This window comes from Hyla sarda, chromosome 6 (genome assembly GCF_029499605.1).
Source record: "Hyla sarda isolate aHylSar1 chromosome 6, aHylSar1.hap1, whole genome shotgun sequence".
Classification (NCBI taxonomy): Eukaryota; Metazoa; Chordata; class Amphibia; order Anura; family Hylidae; genus Hyla; species Hyla sarda.
This window is the reverse complement of record NC_079194.1, coordinates 167,244,691-167,266,736: the sequence shown is the minus strand read 5'-3', so window position 1 is coordinate 167,266,736 and position 22,046 is coordinate 167,244,691. Positions and strand designations below refer to the sequence as shown.

At 43.2% G+C, this 22,046-nt stretch overlaps 1 protein-coding gene across 7 annotated transcripts in view; it reads right to left on the bottom strand.

Moving 5' to 3' along the window:
- The window catches only part of TDRD12 (tudor domain containing 12), a 276,574-nt gene extending 255,187 nt beyond the window's left edge, over positions 1-21,387 (bottom strand). Inside the window, exons 1-3 of one of the 7 annotated variants that reach the window (XM_056525738.1) lie at positions 20,816-21,387; positions 1,105-1,223; positions 559-793 (exon numbers count right to left, since the gene is read on the bottom strand). The gene's annotated coding sequence lies outside the window, so the exon portion shown is untranslated. The other 6 variants (XM_056525737.1, XM_056525743.1, XM_056525742.1 and 3 more) reach the window with 6 other exon arrangements.
- Between the last annotated feature and the right edge of the window lie 659 nt (positions 21,388-22,046).

Below are 22,046 nucleotides of genomic sequence, written 5' to 3'. Positions count from 1 at the left end.
TTGAAAAACTGGTAATATGCAAAGTAGACATGCACTAACAACCAATCAGTGACCAGTACAGGTGATATAAGGCGCATGCAGGTACAGTACTGCATCAATGATAAGTATTGTCTTTATTCACTGCCATTTTCAATAATATATTTTGATTTACCATATTTATCGGAGTATAACAGGCACTGGCGTATAACACGCACCCCATTTTAACAGGGAAATTTAAGTAAAAAAAACAAATACATGTAAGATAAATGACAGACTAAATACCATATCATCCCCCCAACTTTGATTTCCCATGAAGCTCAGTTTGCACCCCCCCAATGCCACATAATTCCTCCCCTTTTATCAGCCCCTGTGCCACATTTACACCCCTTACCCCCCTCACCCTCTCATCATTCGCCCACCCTGTCATCATTCCCCCATCATTCCCTCACCCTCTCATCATTCCCCCATCTCATGATTCCCCCCATTGTCTCATTATCCCTTCCCCCCCCCCCCCCCCCCTGCCTCAACGTCTCCTTTCTCCCTGCTTTTTAACGTTTGTTTTTTCTTAATCTTCCTTACCTAGCCGCACTCCGGCAGGCATGGTCAGGTGGTGGGTCTTGCGGGCTGCACGGTCAGTGAAGCAGGAGAGTGACGTCCTCTGCCAGCTCCGCTGCACAGCATCAGGGACGTCACTTTTCATTCATTGCTACTGCCGCTGGTCACTATTCTAAGGTGGCCGCGGCCGGCTGCTGAAGTTAAGAAAGCTGCAGGAAATGATGCAGGCAGCTGCAGAGAATGGCCTGCCGGAGCACGACTAGGTAAGGAAGATAAAAAAAAAAAAAAAAACAACAATAAAAAGCAGGGAGAGAAGGGAGGCAAGGAAAATAAAAAGCAGAGCGGGGAGAAGTCTGAACCCGCAGGAGCCGCCACTGGTCACTTATTTAAAGGGCTGCTAATCCTTAACAAGCAGCCGCTGCTGCGGCCACTTTAAATCAGTGACCAGAAGATTTATCGGTGTATAACACGCAAGCAGGGGTTTTGCCTTGAATATATCTCTCTCTATTATATATAAATAATTTATTTATTTTATTCAGTTTCACCAAGTCACAACCCTCTTTTACTTACTGCATCATCCCTGGCAGTTACTCTGCTCTCTTCCTTAATCCAGTTTGTTACTGCTGTTCTCGCGTTATCACAAGCCCGGCTGGCGCGCTTTGTATTTTCCTCACAAGTACGTGGGATTCCTGTCAGACAGTCCGGTCTTTGTATTATTATCAGCGCTCTTGTTAGCGATATATATATTCTGATATATACGTGGTTCAAGGTTATGTTATTGTCATTTTTTATCATACAAAAAGAAAACTCAAAAAGGAAATACCAGTTCACAAAAGCTAGCCACAGTGTTATGGTAATCCCACAACATAGCCACTTAGCCCCAAGACAAGCGCAGATCCTTCCTAAGCATGTCCATTACTGTCTTCCAGGTATGTACTAAAATCACCTTATGGTGGATAACCCCTTTAAATAATCTTTCATTTAACCCACAATTTTATTTCCCATATATAATAAATAAAATATATTTACAAAAATATTTGAATTTACATATATACATTGCTATTTACTATGGCTAATGAGGATACTTCCAAATCCATGGAATCTCAACATTTTGAGATTGTGTGCAACGCAAAGAGAGAAACACAGCCGCACATCCGCCATTTTTGTAATTTGATGTACTTGCTTCTCAGCATAATTTCAAAAACAGGTTGTTAGTGTACATTTTGATCAAAAAGTACCAGCCCACTCGCCACGTCAACGCCACCTCGTTAGAGTGGGTCCCTAACCGGACACTGATGTAGCGCCCGGCGGCGACCACTGCCTCCGAGACCCCATGCCCAACGGGGGGAGCGACCCAGTGGCCAGGCAGCCCCACTACTGCCCGACCAAGCCCCTGGCTCTGGGCCACTCCACCCCACAGACAAGGCATCACAGAAACAATGGCTGCCACGGAGAACCACACCAGCATGAAACCTACCATGTGCTCATTGCCAGAGGGCTGGGAGAATGGTAGTAGGAAACCCTTATGCAGTTTCCTGCTAATTAAAAACGCCTGGGCCAAATGGGTGGAGTGGAGTGCTGGCTGTGGAAGAAGGGAGAGACTACAAATGTGCAACACAAAGAGAGAAACACAGCCGCACATCCAGCATTTTTGTAATTTGATCTACTTGCTTGTGTTGCACATTTGTAGTCTCTCCCTTCTCCCATAGCCAGCACTCCACTCCACCCATTTGGCCCAGGTGTTTTTAATTAGGAGGAAACTGCATAAGGGTTTCCTCCTACCATTCTCCCAGCCCTCTGGCAGTAAGCACATGGTAGGTTTCATACTGGTGTGGTTCTCTGTGGCGGCCATTGTTTCTGTGATGATTTGTCTGTGGGGTGGAGTGGCCCAGAGCCAGGGGCTTGGTCAGGCAGTAGTGGGGCTGCCTGGCCACTGGGTCGCTCCCCCCATTGGGCATTGGGTCTCAGAGGCAGTGGTCGCCGCCGGGGGCTACGCCAGTGTCAGGTTAGGGACCCACTCTAACGAGGGGGCCTTGACGTGGCGAGTGGGCTTGTACTTTTTGTTCAAAATGTATACCAACAACCTGTTAGTTTTTGAAATTATGATGAGAAGCAAGTAGATCAAATTACAAATGGTGGATGTGCAGCTGTGTTTCTCTCTTTTTGTGTTGCACATTTTGAGATTGTGGATGAGTCTCTCATCCGGAATATGGCAGACCAATCTGTCTCCAAATCCGTACATTCTGCGGTACATTTTGCTATGTTAACCTTCCCTGATGTTGTAGTAAAATCAGTCACTTTAGCCATGAACCGTTCTAATCCACCTATTACCTATTCCCTATCGTCCTCCCAACCCCCAAAATACACCCTCTACACCTTCTGACCAATTCAGGTCTCCTGAGGATTTTCTAAATTGGCTGTTGGGTGAAAAAAGTCAGGGAAAGCCTCCCATAAAAGGGGTCATATTATTACCGGTCCATCATGTAAACAAAAGAAAATCAAAAGTTACGAACCAGAATATTTCTGTGGCTTTTTACAAAAAGCAAACATACAGATGCCTCTCAGGTGCATCCCTTACTCTCCGCCCGTGAGGAGGTCAAAGATAAATGTCTCAGGGTGCATTCACACCATGTTTTTGCAATACAGTTCCCGTATCAGGTTTTTGATAAACTGATTCCTCAAAACTGTATCAAAACGTGTGTACAAATTTCAACTTGCATACAGTTAAAAACCGTATACAGTTTGAAAAATGATGTCCGATTGCATCCGTTTTGGAAGAAAAAAACGTATACGTTTTTAACTTTTCACTCCATTTTGAGTAAAGATTCACTTTTTTGATTGAAATTAAATATAATGTATATAGAGAATATCAGGCCATACATATGCCCCAAGTCATAAACACTAAACCTCTCGGCAATCAAACTATAGAGAGAAAAAAAAAAAATAATAACATATGTCCACTCAACGGACAGAGGCGCCTTATTAAAATATAACTTTTACTGATAGCAATTAAAATTCGTTATACCCAACAAATAATCGTGAAAAAAAGTGGTGAAAAAAACTGAAAAATAACAGTATAAATAGCCGTGTGTTCACACAGATAACGTCAAGTAAATTAGTACGCTTCTAGTTGTCACCGCAGTATAAAGTTGGTGATGGTATAGAATATACTATGCTCCACTGGCTGTTTAAAGCAGTGCTCACTATACACAAACAAGGAGTATTTAGTCCCTATTCCCAACACGTTTCCATGCGGGCAATCAATGTATATTGTTATTCCCCACACTCCATCAGGGGACATGGAATCTAGCATACAAATATTGGAGCGATAGTTTAGAAATGTTAAAGTCAAGAGGAGAGGCCCATCACTATATCAAAAATATACAATCATGTATAGTTACACCAATGGGCAACTTAGATCTCCCTCATAGAAACAGATCCCCAAGAGAAGTCATATATCCAGCTATCTGATACAATGACCCCATGCTTCTGGGTAAAACAGACCTGTAAAGACAAAAACGAACAGAAATCTCCCTTAGCAACCCTGGGTTCACTTACCCCCTGTGTCGCCCCTCAGGGAAATTGAAAGTATTTACTCAGAGGTCTGCTGGATAAGTAGAAGAGACCCAGGGGAACCGGATACTGAAATAGCAATATACCCGTGCTCAATTTACTTGTACATATAAACCGCAAATATTGCCTAAATAGTAAGCATTTGGTAAAGTGATCCTAAAGTACTTACATACCGTGTCGGCAAACGAAACAGTAAGCAGCCCCTGCAGTGGCAGGGGGTCCCAGAACGGTATCCGGGATATGAGCGTGTTAGATGAACACTCCGGCGTCTTACTAACACCGGCACGCATCCAATTTACGTCATTGGAGGCCTGTCCCCATGACGCCGCAGCTGGGGGCGCGGCCTTCACACAGGCCCGGATAAATGAATGAAGTTAGCCCAGCCCATGATAGGTAAGACGGCGGATGCAATACCGGTTAACATTGTGAATCAAGCTAAGACAATAAGCTCCTGACTTAGGCTAAACATAGAGACATTTCAAAATAATAATATATTAACAGCAAACTCATTATCTGCATATCACGTCAATGCCGTATGCAGCATTAAGCCGCCTCATAATTGCTCAGTTGTTACGAGACGGATGGCAGGCAATTACTCCTGCCATCACCTCTAGCAACAACTATAGGGAAGATATATATAACCCAGTGAGGAATTATACCCAACGCTTAAAACTAGTGAATATGGTGAAGACTAATAATTAGTTATGGAAGGAGGTGTATAGGGGAGGTCCGACGGAAGGGACCCGTAGATAACGGTATCCTATATCATAGTATTAGAGCAATAGCAGAACACTCAATAAAGATCCCACCGGTATTCGTAATTTCCCTTAGTGAACCAAGAGGGGGGGGGGGGGGGGGGCAAGAAATAAATAGTCTATTAAATATCCTTATAAACTCTCAGTTACATAGATACAAGGGTTACACTGCAACCCCTGTATCCCAAGAATAGAGAAGGAACAAGAAAACATATATATATATATATGGATAATTAAAAAAAGAATATTAAAAGACCCCGTGACGCCTCAATGAGCAGATGGAACCCCAAAATTAAAATATAATAGGTATTGATACTAGATGGACAAGTAGGGGGGAAAGGGGGCAGAGGGGAACTAATAAATGAGGGGGGGGGGATTTGAGGGATCAGAGAGTTTGGACCAAGTGCCCTAAAGGGTATGGGGACAGAGGGAATGTAGCAGGGGCCTAGGGAGTCCTAATAGTTCCCTGTAGAGTCCTATCCTGAGTTACCTAGCCCTAAGCGGCATGGACGCCCTAATAAGGGCGGTACCGGATGAACAGGAACCTCCTATAGTCGCCCTATAACACCCTGTCTAAAAGGTGGCCATCTAGACATAGATCCACTGGGATCTCCCTTAACTGCCTCACAGAGCCACCCTGGGAATAATGATCCCAACAAATCAACCCCCATCTGGAAGATAAATCAAATAAAACATGTATATGAAATTTGCTCATTGAGGCCCACAGGGGCCATGGTCTGTAGCCTATAGATCCATCTGCAGTCACGTTGCAGTATGAACCTATCCCAGTCACCACCTCTTTGTGGTGGTTTAACCAACTCGATACCAATAAACTTAATCTGTGACATGTCACCATTATGTGCTGTATTGATGTGGGTAGAAACAGGAGTATTTCTGCTATTGCGAATGTCTCCTACATGCTCAAGTACCCGTCGTCGGAATTCCTTTATCGTCTTCCCTACATACCTCCTTCCGAATTTGATTGAAATTCCAAGAAAAAAAACTGTGCAAAGTCAAAAAACGTATGGTGAAACCAGGATGGAACTGTATGCACACACAGTTCTGTACGGTTCCCATTGACTCCCATGTTAAAAGAAAAAATGTAAAAAAAAGGTATACGGTTTAATACAGTTTTTCACCCTGACCAAAAACCGTGGTGAACTATGGTTTTGGGTACGGGGAAAAAGAATGACAAAACCGTACAGGATGCAAAACAGACACAACCTGATGCATCTTTTGGCATATGGTTTCCAAAGGAGAGTCAATGCATACAGTTTTCAAAACGGTTCCATACGGTTTTCACATTGAAAACGTATACAGGAACTGTATTGCAAAAACGTGGTGTGAATGCACCCTCACACAGATCTAAACCGGACTCATTTGTTGAACCACAAAGTCATTCCTCCTCTGAGGAGGTGAAATACTCTGAACCAGAAGACAGTTCTGGATACAAAGACGTCTCAGATGATGACAATCATCGATCCTGAGGATCAAAAGTCTATTCTTTTCATGTTTCAGTAAACTTCCCAGATTGGTAGAATGGGTTCCACACCCTCAAATATCAAAATACTTAAGTCTCTGGCTTAGAAAGCCTTAGATAGAGCGACAAGAAGCAAGCTTTGTGCAGAATGCCCCAGACCCACTCTGCCTCAAAGGCTTGCTAATACCCCAGACATTGACCTGACTTTGGTCAAATTCTTAAATAAATCGGGGAAAAACACCACAAAAGCGGCAGATTGGTCTTAGGACCATTAAAGACAGATTTTTATATTAGTCTGGGTCCACTGACCAGAATTTTAGATCTATCTGAGGAAGCCATGGCTTCAGACACCCCTATTGACCTCTCCATATTAAGAGGTTGGGCTCAAAGAGCCATTTATATTTTTGGTGGCATTAACTCCACTATTTGCACTGAAAGAAAGATCACTTCTCTTAAAACTAGATCCACAACTTATTCATTTGGCAAACACTGAATCTGATGCGCATACTGAAGGACTCCTTTTAGGAGATTCATTCATAAAATAAATAAGTACGTCAGTTTATTTTCATCCTTGAAAAAGGCAAAATCCTCTCTGAGGAAAGTATTTCAGCCATAAGTTTTTGGCAAGGCTGGGAAGAGCCGTTAATCCCAACAGGGACATTATTCCTGAGCCCCCCCTCCCCTATTTTGATAGATTCACCACTCCTCCAAACCCTTTCCAATCTAATCCCTTCTTCCCTACGAGAGGAAGACCGTGGAGGGAGAGAGGACATTGCGGATTCCCAAGATCCAGACGGCAAACAAGTAAACTCATATCTGACCTCACACCTTTTTCCCAGACACCATTAGGAGGAAGAATATCACATTTTTTCCCCACTTGGGCTATGATTACTTCAGATGCCTGGGTTTTAAACACGGTGTTGTGATTTCAAATAGAATTATTTCACCCACCACCAATACAATTTCAAATACCTCACACAATAATTTTTTTAATATCGGATCAGGATCTCATAGACAAAGAAGTCAGAGACCTGTTCTCCAAAGGGGTGATGGAATTGAGTAGAAGAGACTCCATTTTGTCTTCTAGAGACTCCATATTCTCAGTCTAAGTGACTGCATTCTATCATTTTTGTTTTTTCAACATAATTCCTGAATTTATGGACTAGAAACTTGGTGTCTTATCTTCAAGGACACAGGATGCAGACCTTTTATCTTTTTCTACCACAGATGTGTCCTTGAAACAATGGTTCATTATATTTCAGCTTAAGCTATGTATCTTTGTATCAAAGTTTCTGCTGACTATGCAAATGATTTATGGTTTCCTGTTTAAAGTTTACTGCGCATGTCATATTGAAAAGCAAGTATATAAGAAAATACACTTGAGAAGAGGGTCAGACTTGTACTGCCCTCGGCTTAGAGGCAGCACTTGTGTCTGTGTCTTGATTTGAGTGGCAGAGTGGCGTTGGGTGGAAGGTAGGGTGACTGCAGCCCCTTACAAGCCTTCCACGCACTAATTGGGCATCCACCGACAGAAGACTTCTCGACCTTTGGGGTCGAACATATCAGGGGCAATTATTCAAGTTCCTGTAAATGCTCCAGGTTACGTGAGCAACTTATTCTTGGTAAAAAAGGATGGACATTTTCGTCCTGTTATAAACTTAACCCCTTAAGGACCCAGGACGGATCCATACGCCTGTGGGAATTTCCGGGGACCGGACCGGGGTGACTGCTGATGTCTATCAGCAAGCACACCGTGCAAAGGCCCAGGGGGGTCATCAGGGTACAGGGTACATTCACACGAGGGAGTTTACAGTGAGTTTTCTGCTTCAAGTTTGTGCTGCGGCAAATTTTCCGCTGCAGCGCAAACTCCTAGTGGGAAACCTGCCAGTGCGAATGTACCCTAAAAACACTATACTACACTAACACATAATAAAGGGTAAAACACTACATATACACCCCCTTACACTGTCCCCCCCCCCAATAAAAATGAAAAACGTATTGTACTGCAGTGTTTCCAAAACGGAGACTCCAGCTGTTGCAAAACAACAACTCCCAGCATTTCTGGACAGCCACTGACTGTCCAGGCATGCTGGGAGTTTAGACACAGCTGGCCTCCACCCTGTTTGGGAATCACTGGCTTAGAATACCCCTATGTCCACCCCTATGCAATCCGTAATTTAGTCCTCAAATGCGTATGGCGCTCTCTCACTTCAGAGCCCTGTTGTATTTCAAGGAAACAGTTTAGGGCCACATATGGGGTATTTCCGTACTCGCGAGTAATTGCACTACAAATTTTGGGGGGCTTTTTCTCCTTTTACCCCTTATGAAAGGGAAAAGTTGGGGGCTACACCGGCCTGTTAGTGTAAATAAATAAAAATGTTTACACTAACATGCTGGTGTTGCCCCATACTTTTTATTTTCACAAGAGGTAAAAGCAAAAAAAGACCCCCGAAATTTGTAACGCAAATTCTCCTGAGTACGGAAATACCCCATATGTGGGCATAAGATGCTCTGCAGGCGCACAACAAGGCTCAACAAGGCTCAAATTGGTGATTTGCACAGGAGTGGCTGATTTTACAGCGGTTCTGACAAAAGCAAAAAAATACTCACATGTGACACCATTTTGGAAACTACACCCCTCACAGAACGTAACAAGGGGTATAGTGAGCCTTAACACCCCACAGGTGTTTGAAGAATTATTAAATTTGGATGGGAAAATGAAAAAAAATAATTTCACTAAAATTCTGGTATTATCCAAAATTTTTCATTTTCACAAGGGAAAACAGGAAAAAAAAGCCCCCCAAATTTTGTAACCCCATTTCTTCTGAATAAGAAAATACCCCATTTGTGGATCTAAAGTGCTCTGCGGGTGCACTGCAATGCTCGGAAGAGAAGGAGCGCCATTGGGATTTTGAAGAGAAAATTTGTCCGGAATTTAAGGCCACGTGTGTTTACAAAGCCACCATGGTGCCAGAACAAAGGAATCCGCCCCCCACCCCCACCCCCGCATGTGACCCCATTTTGGAAACTACACCCCTCACATCATGTAATACGGGGTGCAGTGAGCATTTACCCCCCAAAGGTGTCTGACAGATTTTTGGAACAGTGGGCCGTGAAAATGTAAAATTTTATTTTAAATTTGCACAGACCACTGTTCCAAAGATCTGTCAAACGCCAGTGTGTTGTAAATGCTCACTGCACTCCTTATTAAATTCTGTGAGGGGCGTAGTTTCCAAAATGGGGTCACATGTGGGGTGGGTCCACTGTTCAGGCACCACGGGGGGCTTTGTAAACTCACATGGCCCCTGACTTCCATTCCAAACAAATTCTCTTTCCAAAAGCTCAATGGCGCTCCGCCGCTTCTGAGCATTGTAGTGTGCCAGCAGAGCACTTGCCATCCACACATGAGGTATTTCCATACTCAGAAGAAATGGAGTTACAAATTTGGGGAGGTCGTTTTCTCCTATTACCCTTTGTAAAAATGTAAAATTAGGGGGGGAAAAAAGAGCATTTGAGTGAAAAAAAATTTTTTTTTCATTTACACATCAAACTTTAACAAAAAGTCGTCAAACACCTGTGGGGTGTTAAAGCTTACTGTACCCCTTGTTACGTTCCTTAAGAGGTGTAGTTTCCAAAATAGTCTGTCATTTATTCAGGCCATCTTCCCAGCTCCTCTTCGTTAGAGGGCTTTACAATGCCTAAAAATCCAACATCTAAGCGACGGGTTAGGTTATTCAGACGAAATAACCTTAACCTCAGAGACCAAAGAGGAACTCTTATGGTGGTTAAATCACATTTATTCTTGGAAGGGGAAAACTATTTTCAATTCCATTCCGGCTTTGGTAATAGAATCCAATGTCAGTCGCATCGTTTGGGGAGCGAGTTGCGGTACCTCTTCTATAGGAGGCAAATGGTCATCAGAATAATCTCTTCTCCATATAAGATGTTTAGAACTACTAGCTGGATTTTTTGCCATGAGTTTTGCAGGTATCAGGTCTCATTATTGTTTTCTCTTACGAATGGACAACATTTCAGCGGTGCAATACATCAACTGCTTGGGTGAGACCAAATTGGAAACCTTGGCCAATATTGCCAAAGAGTTTTGGAATTTTTGTCTACACAAGGATATAGTTTTGAAGGCAGTATATCTGCCCAGTCTCTCCAATACGATTGCAGATTACTACTCTCACTTCTTAGTTGATTCCAGCAACTGGAAATTGGACTCCAATCTCTTTCCTTTGGGGTCCATTACATCTAGATCTTTTTGCTTCCAGACTCCACGATTTTTCAGTTGGCGTCAAGATCCGGAGGTGGAGGGCATAGATGCTCCTCTACAACTCATTTTGCCCTGATTCCGAGAATACTCCCATTAGACCGATCTCAGAAATCGACTTTAGTACTCATAATCCCATGATGGCCAACTCAGTCTTGGTTTCCTCAAATATTGGGAATAATCATAGATTACCCCAGGATCCTTCCATCCAATCCTTTGATTCTACAAGGGGGAACCCTCATCCTTTGGTAATGTCAGAACTCTTGACATTGGTAGCCTGGTTCATTTCAGGTAGTCAGAACCAAACTTGAATGTTTCGCAAACAACTAGAGACATTCTCGCAGACACTTGGGCCCCAGGTACCAGATCTGCTTACAGATCAGCCTGGAAGGTTTGGTCCGTTTGGTGCTCACGACGGGATTTGGATCCAATTCATGCACTTATTTCTGAATGGCTTCATTTGAAGCCGGAAAAGCGTACAATACCATTAACGTTTACCGCTCAGCGATTTCCTTTAATCACGCTTCCATTCACTCTATGTCCATCGGGAAACATCCTTTAATTTGTAAATTCTTAAAAAGGCATACAATTTAGACACCCTCCTTTACCTAAATACCATTCTACAGGGTGGGCCATTTATATGGATACACCTTAATAAAATGGGAATGGTTGGTGATATTAACTTCCTGTTTGTTGCACATTAGTATATGTGATGGGGGAAACTTCAAGATGGGTGGTGACCATGGTGGCCATTTTGAATCTAACTTTTGTTTTTTTCAATAGGAAGAGGGTCATGTGACATTTTTTGGGAATTTCACAAGAAAACAATGATGTGCTTGGTTTTAACGTAACGTTATTCTTTCATGAGTTATTTACAACTTTCTGACCACTTATAATGTGCTGCCCATTGTGTTGGATTGTCAATGCAACCCTCTTCTCCCACTCTTCACACACTGATAGCAACACCACAGGAGAAATGCTAGCACAGGCTTCCAGTATCTGTAGTTTCAGGTGCTGCACATCTCGTATCTTCACAGCATAGACAATTGCCTTCAGATGACCCCAAAGATAAAAGTCTAAGGGGGTCAGCTGAAGGCAATTGTCTATGCTGTGAAGATACGAGATGTGCAGCACCTGAAACTACGGATACTGGAAGCCTGTGCTAGCATTTCTCCTGCGGTGTTGCTATCAGTGTGTGAAGAGTGGGAGAAGAGGGTTGCATTGACAATCCAACACAATGGGCAGCACATTGAACACATTTTATAAGTGGTCAGAAACTTGTAAATAACTCATAAAAGAATCAAGTTACGTTAAAACCAGGCTCATCATTGTTTTTCTTGTGACATTCCCAATAAGTTTGAGGTGTCACATGACCCTCTTCCTATTGAAAAAACAAAAGTTGGATTCAAAATGGCCAACTTCAAAATGGCCGCCATGGTCACCACCCATCTTGAAAAGTTTCCCCCCTCACATATACTAATGTACCACAAACAGGAAGTTAATATCACCAACCGTTCCCATTTTATTACAGTGTATCCATATAAATGGCCCACCCTGTACATGGGAAGATCTCCTCTCACTTCAGTTCTTATGTTTTAAACTCACCGTTTTATTATGTCTTATTTCTATTTAAAGAGTTTCCAATGTTAGGTAGGGCTCTCTACATTTCCCAAAAACAATTTTCCCCTAACGGAGTGTGCTTTTAAATTTCCAGAAGGACAAAAACTAATCTTCACTCCGTCTTTTATCCTTCTTTTCCTCTTAACCATAATCTTTGTGTAGATAGTTGTCTTAAATCTTACGAACTAAAAACTTCATCTTTGAGAGAGCAAGTTCTACGCAACTACTTTCATTTTGCAAACCATATCGTGGGGCAGCCATCAGCCTATCACCGGCCAGAGCGATGTCCTGCCCCGGCCAGTGATAGGCTGAGCCCACTGTCATGTAAGAAGCCGGCTTTTTACATGACAGTGGGCTCAGCCTATCACTGGCCGGGGGGGGGGGGGGGACATCGCTCCGGCCGGTGATAGGCTGACGGCTGTCCGACGTTCCAGTCCCCAGCGTAAGGCCAACGTAGGTAAGTTTAAGTTCTTTATCTTTTGCAGCCTGGGCATAGGGACACAGCGTACAGCAGTGGTCTCAAACCTGCGGACCTCCAGCTGTTGCAAAACTACAACTCCCAGCATGCCCGGACAGCTGTTGGCTGTTCGGGCATGCTGGGAGTTGTAGTTTTGCAACATCTGGAGGTCCGCAGGTTGGAGACCACTGGCGTACAGTGAGTTCCAGCACCAGCGGCCCCCAACAAAGAGGAGGAGGGCAGAGCTTGACATATGTGAGTAGTACCCCGCTGGGCTGATAATTAATTGGGTGGGAGCAGAACAACGCTGGCGGGTAACATCATTTGGTGGGGAGGAGCAGAACAGCGCTGGCGGGTCACATGATTTTGGGGGGGGGGGTGAAAGAAATACCGTTACATACCGTGGAACCGCCATAAGTTACAAAAATACCGTGATACACATATTTGGTCATACCGCCCAGCTCTAAGCATAACGATAAAGTTATCAAAACACCACACAGTTATCCAAAAATACCACTAAAAATGTATCATACAAAAAAGGACTTAGAGCAATTGCTACTGAAAAATATGCAAATTTTATTAGTATATCCAAAAAGTTAAAAAGGTCACACACTTGTGACCAAATACCATAAAGAATACCAGATGTGTATGTATAAAGCAATACAAAATGAGATGTGATCAGATACAACCAAAAAAAGTAGGTGGATCAGGTATAGCAATCGATGTAATCACAATGGATCTATATATAGTGAGGTCAAGGAAATGATATGATATCAATGGCTCTTATTCAACATGGAGTAAACAGGGGTCAGAAGGCCCCATTATATGTGTATGAGAGCTGCCTGCTCTATCACATTTTAACTAATGATATGAATATGCCCAAAGTAAATAGTTAATAAAGATCCTCACTTACCCATAATGGATACCTGTCGCCACCGTCCCAACGTACGTTTCGTCACCCGACTTTCTCAAGCGTCCCTTGAGAAAGTCGGGTGACCAAACATACGTTTGGACGATGGCGACAGGTATCCATTATGGGTAAGTGAGGATCTTTATTTATTAACTATTTACTTTGGGCATATTCATATCATTAGTTAAAATGTGATAGAGCAGGCAGCTCTCATACACATATAATGGTGCCTTCTTACCCATTTACTTCATGTTGAATAAGAGCCATTGATATCATATCATTTCCTTGACCTCACTATATATAGATCCATTGTGATTACAACTAGAGATGAGCGAATTTACAGTAAATTCGATTCGTCACGAACTTCTCGGCTCGGCAGTTGATGACTTATCCTGCGTAAATTAGTTCAGCTGCGTAAATTAGTTCAGCTTTTAGGTGCTCCGGTGGGCTGGAAAAGGTGGATACACTCCTAGGAAAGAGTCTCCTAGGACTGTATCCACCTTTTCCAGCCCACGGGAGCACCTGAATGCTGAACTAATTTATGCAGGATAAGTCATCAACTGACGATCCGAGAAGTTTGTGATGAATCAAATTTACTGTAAGTTCGCTCATCTCTAATTACAATGATTGCTATACCTGATCCACCTACGTTTTTTGGTTGTATCTGATCACATCTCATTTTGTATTGCTTTATACATACACATCTGGTATTCTATCTTTATTGTATTTTGTCACAAGTGTGTGACGTTTTTAACTTTTTGGATATACTAATAAAATTTGCATATTTTTCAGTAGCAATTGCTCTCAGTTTAAGTCCTTTTTCGTATAAATAGTTTATGGAGCTATACTGATTAACCCCTTAAGGACTCAGGGTTTTTCCGTTTTTGCACTTTCGTTTTTTCCTCCTTACCTTTTAAAAATCATAACCCTTTCAATTTTCCACCTAAAAATCCATATTATGGCTTATTTTTTGCGTCACCAATTCTACTTTACAGTGACATTAGTCATTTTACCCAAAAATGCATGGCAAAACGGAAAAAAAAATCATTGTGCGACAAAATCGGGAAAAAAAATGCCATTTTATAACTTTTGGGGGCTTCCGTTTCTACGCAGTGCGTATTTCGGTAAAAATGACACCTTATTATTCTGTAGGTCCATACGGTTAAAATGATACCCTACTTATATAGGTTTGATTTTGTCGTACTTCTGGAAAAAATCATAACTACATGCAGGAAAATTTATACATTTAAAAATGTCCTCTTCTGACCCCTATAACTTTTTTATACAGGGCGGTATGAGGGCTCATTTTTTGCGCCATGATCTGAAGTTTTTATCGGTATGATTTTTGTTTTGATCGGACTTTTTGATCACTTTTTATTAATTTTTTAATGGTATAAAAAGTGACCAATATACGCTTTTTTGGACTTTGGAATTGTTTTGCGCGTACGCCATTGACCGTGCGGTTTAATTAATTATATATTTTTATAGAATGGACATTTACACACGCGGCGATACCACATATGTTTATTTTTATTTACACTTATTTTTTTTTATGGGAAAAGGGGGGTGATTCAAACTTATTAGGGAAGGGGTTAAATGACCTTTATTAACACTTTTTTTTTACTTTTTTTTTGCAGTGTTATAGTGCTATAACACTGCATATACTGATCTCTCATCCTGATCACAGGCGTGTATTAACACGCCTGTGATCAGTGTTATCGGCGCTTGACTGCTCCTATCTGGATCTCAGGCACGGAGCAGTCATTCGTCGATCGGACACCGAGGAGGCAGGTAAGGGCCCTCCCGGTGTCCTGCAAGCTGTTCGGGACGCCGCGATTTCACCGCGGCGGTCCCGAACAGCCCGACTGACTAGCCGGGATACTTTCACTTTCGCTTTAGAAGCGGCGGTCAGCTTTGACCGCCGCTTCTTAAGGGTTAATACCGCACATCGCCGCGATTGGCGATGTGTGGTATTAGCTGCGGGTCTCGGACGTTAATGAGCGCCGGGACCGACGCGATGTGATGCGGGGTCGCAGCGCGACTCCGCTTCATATCGCGGGAGGCGGCGCAGGACGTAAATATACGTCCTGCGTCGTTTAAGGGTTAACAGATTATAGACCCCCAGCACTTAGCACATATCATGAGAAAGAGTACTACAAATAACTATCCGGTGCTGTTTTTTCTTGTGTCTAATTAAAAATGTATCATCCAGAAAAAAAAGTCCTCACACATCTGTGTGTAAGGAAAAAAAAAGTATGGTTCTTAAAATATGGTGATGTACAAACCTGTACCAACCTGCAATAAAAAATTTAAGCGCAGCTGTCATGAAATCTGGGTGAAATAACCTGCACACAGCCTTTGCACTGTGTGCAGGTGGTGTGTATAGCAATGTTTTTACCTAATATTTGCAGGCTTTCAGGACCCCCAAAAAATGCTTTTGATGAAAGCCACTGAGTCAGATAGGCGTGGAGTGAGGTAAGCGATGCCCCGCCGCCAGAACCGACAACCCCCTGTATGTCAGCACTGGGACCACTGTGTGATTAACACACAGGTCCCAGCTCATGCACCCCTCAGCTCACCTTTTTTGGCTGGTTATTATACTCGTGCCCGTTATGTTCTTTCTTCTCTCTGGTGGAGACGTGCATGCAAGCAGGACAGTTCCCGATACTAGGGGCAGAGAGGAAGCGTGCAGCAGGAGCGAGCACTCGCTGGGGGAGTGCACGTTAGATGAGCTGAAGGGCGCATGCGCTGGGACCTGTGTGTCAATCGCACAGCAGTCCCAGCGCGACATACAGGGGGGTTGCCGTAGTGGCGGCGGGGCATCGTGTACCTTGCGCCACGCCTATCCGACCGTCAGTGGCTTTGATCAAAAGCATTTTTGGGGGTCATGAAAGCCTGCAAATATTAGGTAAAAACATTGCTATACACAAAAAGGCTGTGGGCAGGTTATTGCACCCAGATTTCATGACAGTTGCGCTTTAACATGCCTATTATTCCATACAATGAACACCATATTAAAAAAAAAATTTGTAATAATAGCTTGCCAAAAATAGTTTTCCGTTAAAATATCACTGTCATTTAAATGTGCATTTGATATGTTGTCAAAAGTTTAGAATCCAAAAGAACTTCCCATGCATAACTGATCTACACTAAGACTAAATGTAAACTCACAGAAGAAAAAATAGTGTACTGAGATCAAGTATAAAACTAAAATGAATTGACATAAATGCAAAAACAATACACAAGAACACAGGTAAAATCACATAAAATAGAAAGTGCTACTGGTGAAATCTGACAAAGATGGGGCTCTGCACATAACTAATCAGCATGCAATGTATACATAGAGGGCATGGCAAACACAATTACTCTCCCTTGTAAAGAGTACTAGTAACATAGCAGCAGTATAACAATAAAGTGCATCCAGGTGGCTATATAACCGACACTGAGGGAGAGAAAGGTGCAACAATACAAAATGTAAATATATAACAGTAATTACCAAGTGGTAAGGACAAACGTTTCGCTCCAAGGCTTCTTCCGGGACGCCCCCGGAAGAAGTACTTTCTATTTTATGTGAATTTACCTTTAGTCTTGTGTATTGTTTTTGCATTTATGTCAATAAAGTTTTGCTTTATACTTTATCTTAGTACGTCAAAAGTTTAGATTACACCAGGTCTCACAGCAGCCGTTGGCTGTCCGGGCATGCTGGGAGTTGTAGTTTTGCAACAGCTGGAGGCCACCTGGTTGGGAAACACTGCCATAGACTAATGCAGTGAAAGGGTCGAGGCTGAGTGATGGCCAAAGAGTAAGGCACGTGGCCGCATACTTCACCCAGCTGTAACTCGCAATCATAGCAGGTCTCAGGACTGAGACTCAAAGTGATCTAAACTTATGACACATCTGGAAAGCATTTCAAAAGGTTATTTAAATGACAGTGACACCGTCTATTATACTTCCAAAAAAAAAAAAAAAATGTGAGAGAGAAAGAGATAGATAGAGAGCTCTGTTCAAGTTAACCTTATACTTATGTGGGAGAGATTCATCAAGACCTGTGCTGAGGAAATATTGACCAGTTGCCCATAGCAACCAACACAAACGGAAATTCATCAAAACCTGGGTAGAGGAAGAGTGGTGCCTTTGCCCATAGAAACCAGATTGCTTCCATTTTTAACCCCTTAACCTCTTCAGGACGTGGTGCGTATGCATATGCCCTGCATCCCGAGTCCTTAAGGACGTATGCATACGCCCGTGGGAATTCTGGTCCCCGCCACTAGCCGGTTGGGGACCAGACCGGGATGCCTGCTGGAATCATTCAGCGATATTTACTGCTTACAAGTTCTAAAAATGCTAAATTTTCATGAAATTTGGGGATTTTTCCCCAAAAAAGGATCGAAGTAATAGGTATCGACCTATATCGATTTTTTTAGGGCCGATACCAATACAGATAATCTGTGGAGGTTAGGGCCGATAGCCGATAATTTATACCGATATTCCGGTATAAGTTATCGGCTATTTATACCCCCCCAACCAGCCAGATCCCCCCCCCCCGCGCACGACACCGCTGCAGATCATTGATTTAAAGCGGGCGATTTAAATCAATGAACTGCAGAGGCTTTTGCGGTGCCATAGGCCGCTGCCACCACCAGCTTCTCTCCCCCTGCCTGTCCGGGGTCCTCCTGAGTCCTATCACCGCCACTGCGACCGCCCCCCCGCGCCGCACCGCACTCCCCTCTGCACCGCCCTGGTCCAATTGCCTCCCCCATCCCCGGTTTTATAATTACCTATTCCCGAGTTCCACTCTACATCTGGCTCCGGTGGCGTCCTCCTGAGCTGTCACTGTGCGCACCGACGGTGACGTCGCGTTGAGGACGTTACTCGTCATTGCGCACAGCGTAAGCCAAGGACGCAGCAGGAGCCAGAAGTAGCGTGGACCCCGGGAACATGTAATTATGAATGGAGGAGGCAATGGGGCCGGGGCAATGCAGTGGGGGGGGGGGGGCGATGCAGTGCAGTGGGGGGGTGCAGAACGGTGCGGTGGGTTGGTGGGGGGGCGGTCGCAGTGCAGTGGGTGGTGCGGCGCAGTCCGGGCGGTGGGGGGCCGGGGCATTATCGGATTATCAGCAAGGTAATTGCCGATACAGATAACGCCCAAAATCGTGAATATCGGCCGATAATATCGGCCAAACCGATAATCGGTCAATCCCTAGCAAGTAACTACGAAAATTTACCACCAAAATAAAGTAGAATATGTCACGAAAAAACAATTTCAGAATCAGAATATTCGGTAAAAGCGTTTTAGAGTTATTAATGCATAAAGTGACGGTGGTCAGAATTGCGAAAAAGGGCTCAGTCCTTAAGGTGAAAAAGGGCTGCGTCCTTAAGGGGTTAAGGACCACGGGTTTTTCCGTTTCTGCACTTTTGTTTTTTCCTCCTCGCCTTTTAAAAATCATAACCCTTTCAATTTTTCACCTAAATATCCATATGGTGGCTTATTTTTTGCGCCACCAATTCTACTTTACAGTGACATCAGTCATTTTACCTAAAAATCGACGGCGAAACGGAAAAAAATGTTTATAACTGTTGGGGGCTTCCGTTTCTACGCAGTACTTTTTTTTTTGTAAAAATGACATCTTATCTTTATACTTATATCCTACTTATAGGTGTGATTTTGTGGTACTTCTGGAAAAAATCAAAACTACATGCAGGAAAATGTATACGTTTAAAATGGTCATCTTTTGACCCCTATAACTTTTTCAAATTTTTTGTGCCGTGATCTGAAGTTTTTAGCGGTACCATTTTTGTATTGATCTGACTTTTTGATCGCTTTTTATAAATTTTTTCATGATATAAAAAGTGACCAAAAATAAGTTTTGGACTTTGGAATTCTTTTGCGCATACGCCATTGACCGTGCAGTTTAATTAATGATATATTTTTATCATTCGGACATTTACGCACGTGGCGATGCCACATATGTTTATATTTATTTTTATTTACATGTTTTTTTATGGGAAAAGGGGGGTGATTTGGGCTTTTATTAGGGAAAGGGTTAAATCACATGTATTAATTATTTTTTTTTTTTTGGTCGCCGGTAATCAGACCCAGAGCGAACACGCTCCAGGGACTGATTACAAACGGGGTGCCGCGTGCAAGATCACGGGGGTCCCCAGCGGCGGGACTCCCACGATCAGGCATCTTATCCCCTATCCTTTGGAAAGGGGATAAGATGTCTAAGCACCGGAGTACCTCTTCAACACTGCACACACTGATCTTATACACTGATCACTGCAAAGGCATAGCTTTGCATTGATCAGTGTTGTCGGCGGTCGATTGCTCAAGCCTGCATCTCAGGCTTGGAGCAATCTATCGCCGAACGGAACTGCCGGAGGAAGGTAAGAGGACCTCCTCTCGCGTCCTAGCTGATCGGCACACCGCATTTTCACTGTGGCGGTCCCGATCAGCCGGGAAGCTTTTACTTTCCTTTTAGAGGCGCGCTATTAGCCCCGGCATGAGTTACATGCCAGGACCGACCGGCTGACACGGGGTCACCGCGTGACCCCGTGTTATATCGCGGGAGCCGGCTAAGGACGTAAATATACGTTGTTAAAGGGTTAAAAAAAAAAAAGGCCTCAGAAAAATAAAAGAAGCAATCTGATTGGTTGCTATAGGCAACTGCATTACTCTTTGCACAGGTTTTGATAAATCTCACCCCCACAGAGTACACGTAATGCAAGAATTCCTGCAAAAGGATAATCCCTTCCATACACCTGATTGGGGTTATTTCTGCAGTAGCACTTTTTTCAAGCAACATAAAAATGTATGGGAATTTACTCCAACTAAACTGTCACAGGCGAACATACCCTAGGCAGCACATTGCTTATGAGTGGTCCACAGTAGGCTTATGGTATGGAACTGGTGCAGCTTTATGTAAACATGTGATTGTAGATACTGATTTACAGTACTGCAATATCATTTTTTTTGTATATTATACATATGCTTCCCAGTAGTATTGCACTAAAAAGCTAGTCACACTGCAAAATGTCACTTTGGCGTATGACGTCACAAAATAAATGTTGTGTGACGTCAAAGACACCGGCAAGCACACGCATGTGCCAGCAATGACTTCACAGAACGCTCACACTCGCCATTACTCTATATTCTCAGGCCCACGTCACTCACTACCTCACTCGCTGCCCAGAGTTCTCCAGGACAACTTACCGTTCCCTGTATGAGGACGACGCCACAGACAAACCGTACTTCCTACGTCACTTCCGGAAATGCGGGGTTTCCTGCCCCTGCGGGAAAGTTTAGGTGCTTGTACCTGAGGCCAGAGGGGCAAACGTCCTGGAGCGTCGGCCATATTACTGTAGCCAGCTCCATAGCATTGAGCCGTGTAATACCTTGCATTGTCTGTCAGGCACAGGTTATCTGAACTAAGCTATACTCCTGGTAACCAGACTACAACTGGGAAAATAACAGCAGTAGCCCATGGTTGCCATGGGCAACACCAACACATTTGTTTAGCTGTACATAGCAAAGTTATTTGTTAGAAAGGAACTCTTCTCTAATAATGCAGCATTATGTTTTAATATTTGAACTGAAATAAAAATTTCCTGCACTATTTCCTATATTTTCCTGCCACTGAAAATGGCAGCTGGAAGCATGAGAACCAGTCACGATCAGGCTTCATTCACACTGCTGTGTTTTGATAACTGTATCACAAATTCAGTACCTGGACTCTTTTTAGTTTATGTAGGCCATACCTGCTGCTAAAAGCCCTTATAGATGGGCCAATATTACTGATCGGCGCTTATTTTCTCTCCTTTTTTAGCATCCCCTTTTTAACTTTCTTTCCCTTACATCTTACCAGCAGCACAGATGGGGTATTCACCTCCCCTCGAACTGGTAAGACCAACTGAAGTTTTATTGAATAGTAATTTGAATTAAAGTTAAATCACACCTACATTAGCCCCTATAAAGGAGGGGAACACCCTCAGCCCTTTTTTTTTTTTTTTTTTTTTTTTTTTCTGTCTTCCCAGACAGTAGGACTGATGGTGAGTCGCTCCTTTTTGGGGATCTTCTACAGTGTTTTTTTTTTTTTTTTTTCCTTCTTAGAAACCTGCATTCTTTCATTCAATCTTTTTTCCCTATTTATTTTATAGGGAATGTATCCTCATTTTTACCAACAGAAGTTGCTGGTTGATTTTGTTATTGGTTTTTACTTTTATATTAAAGGAGTACTCTGATTTTAAAATTTATACCCCCCAAATGTTCCCCATGGCTGTACCTCTCTGCGCATGTACTTATTTCTGAAATCGGTTGCTGCCATTCTTCCGATGCGGGGCCCCGTATTTTCTGCCACTTCCTGGTCATGGTGGTGTGGAGGATGACGTAAAAATCGTCATCCCCCATGCTGCATTGCTACAATTTCCGGTCCCTCTGTGCCTCC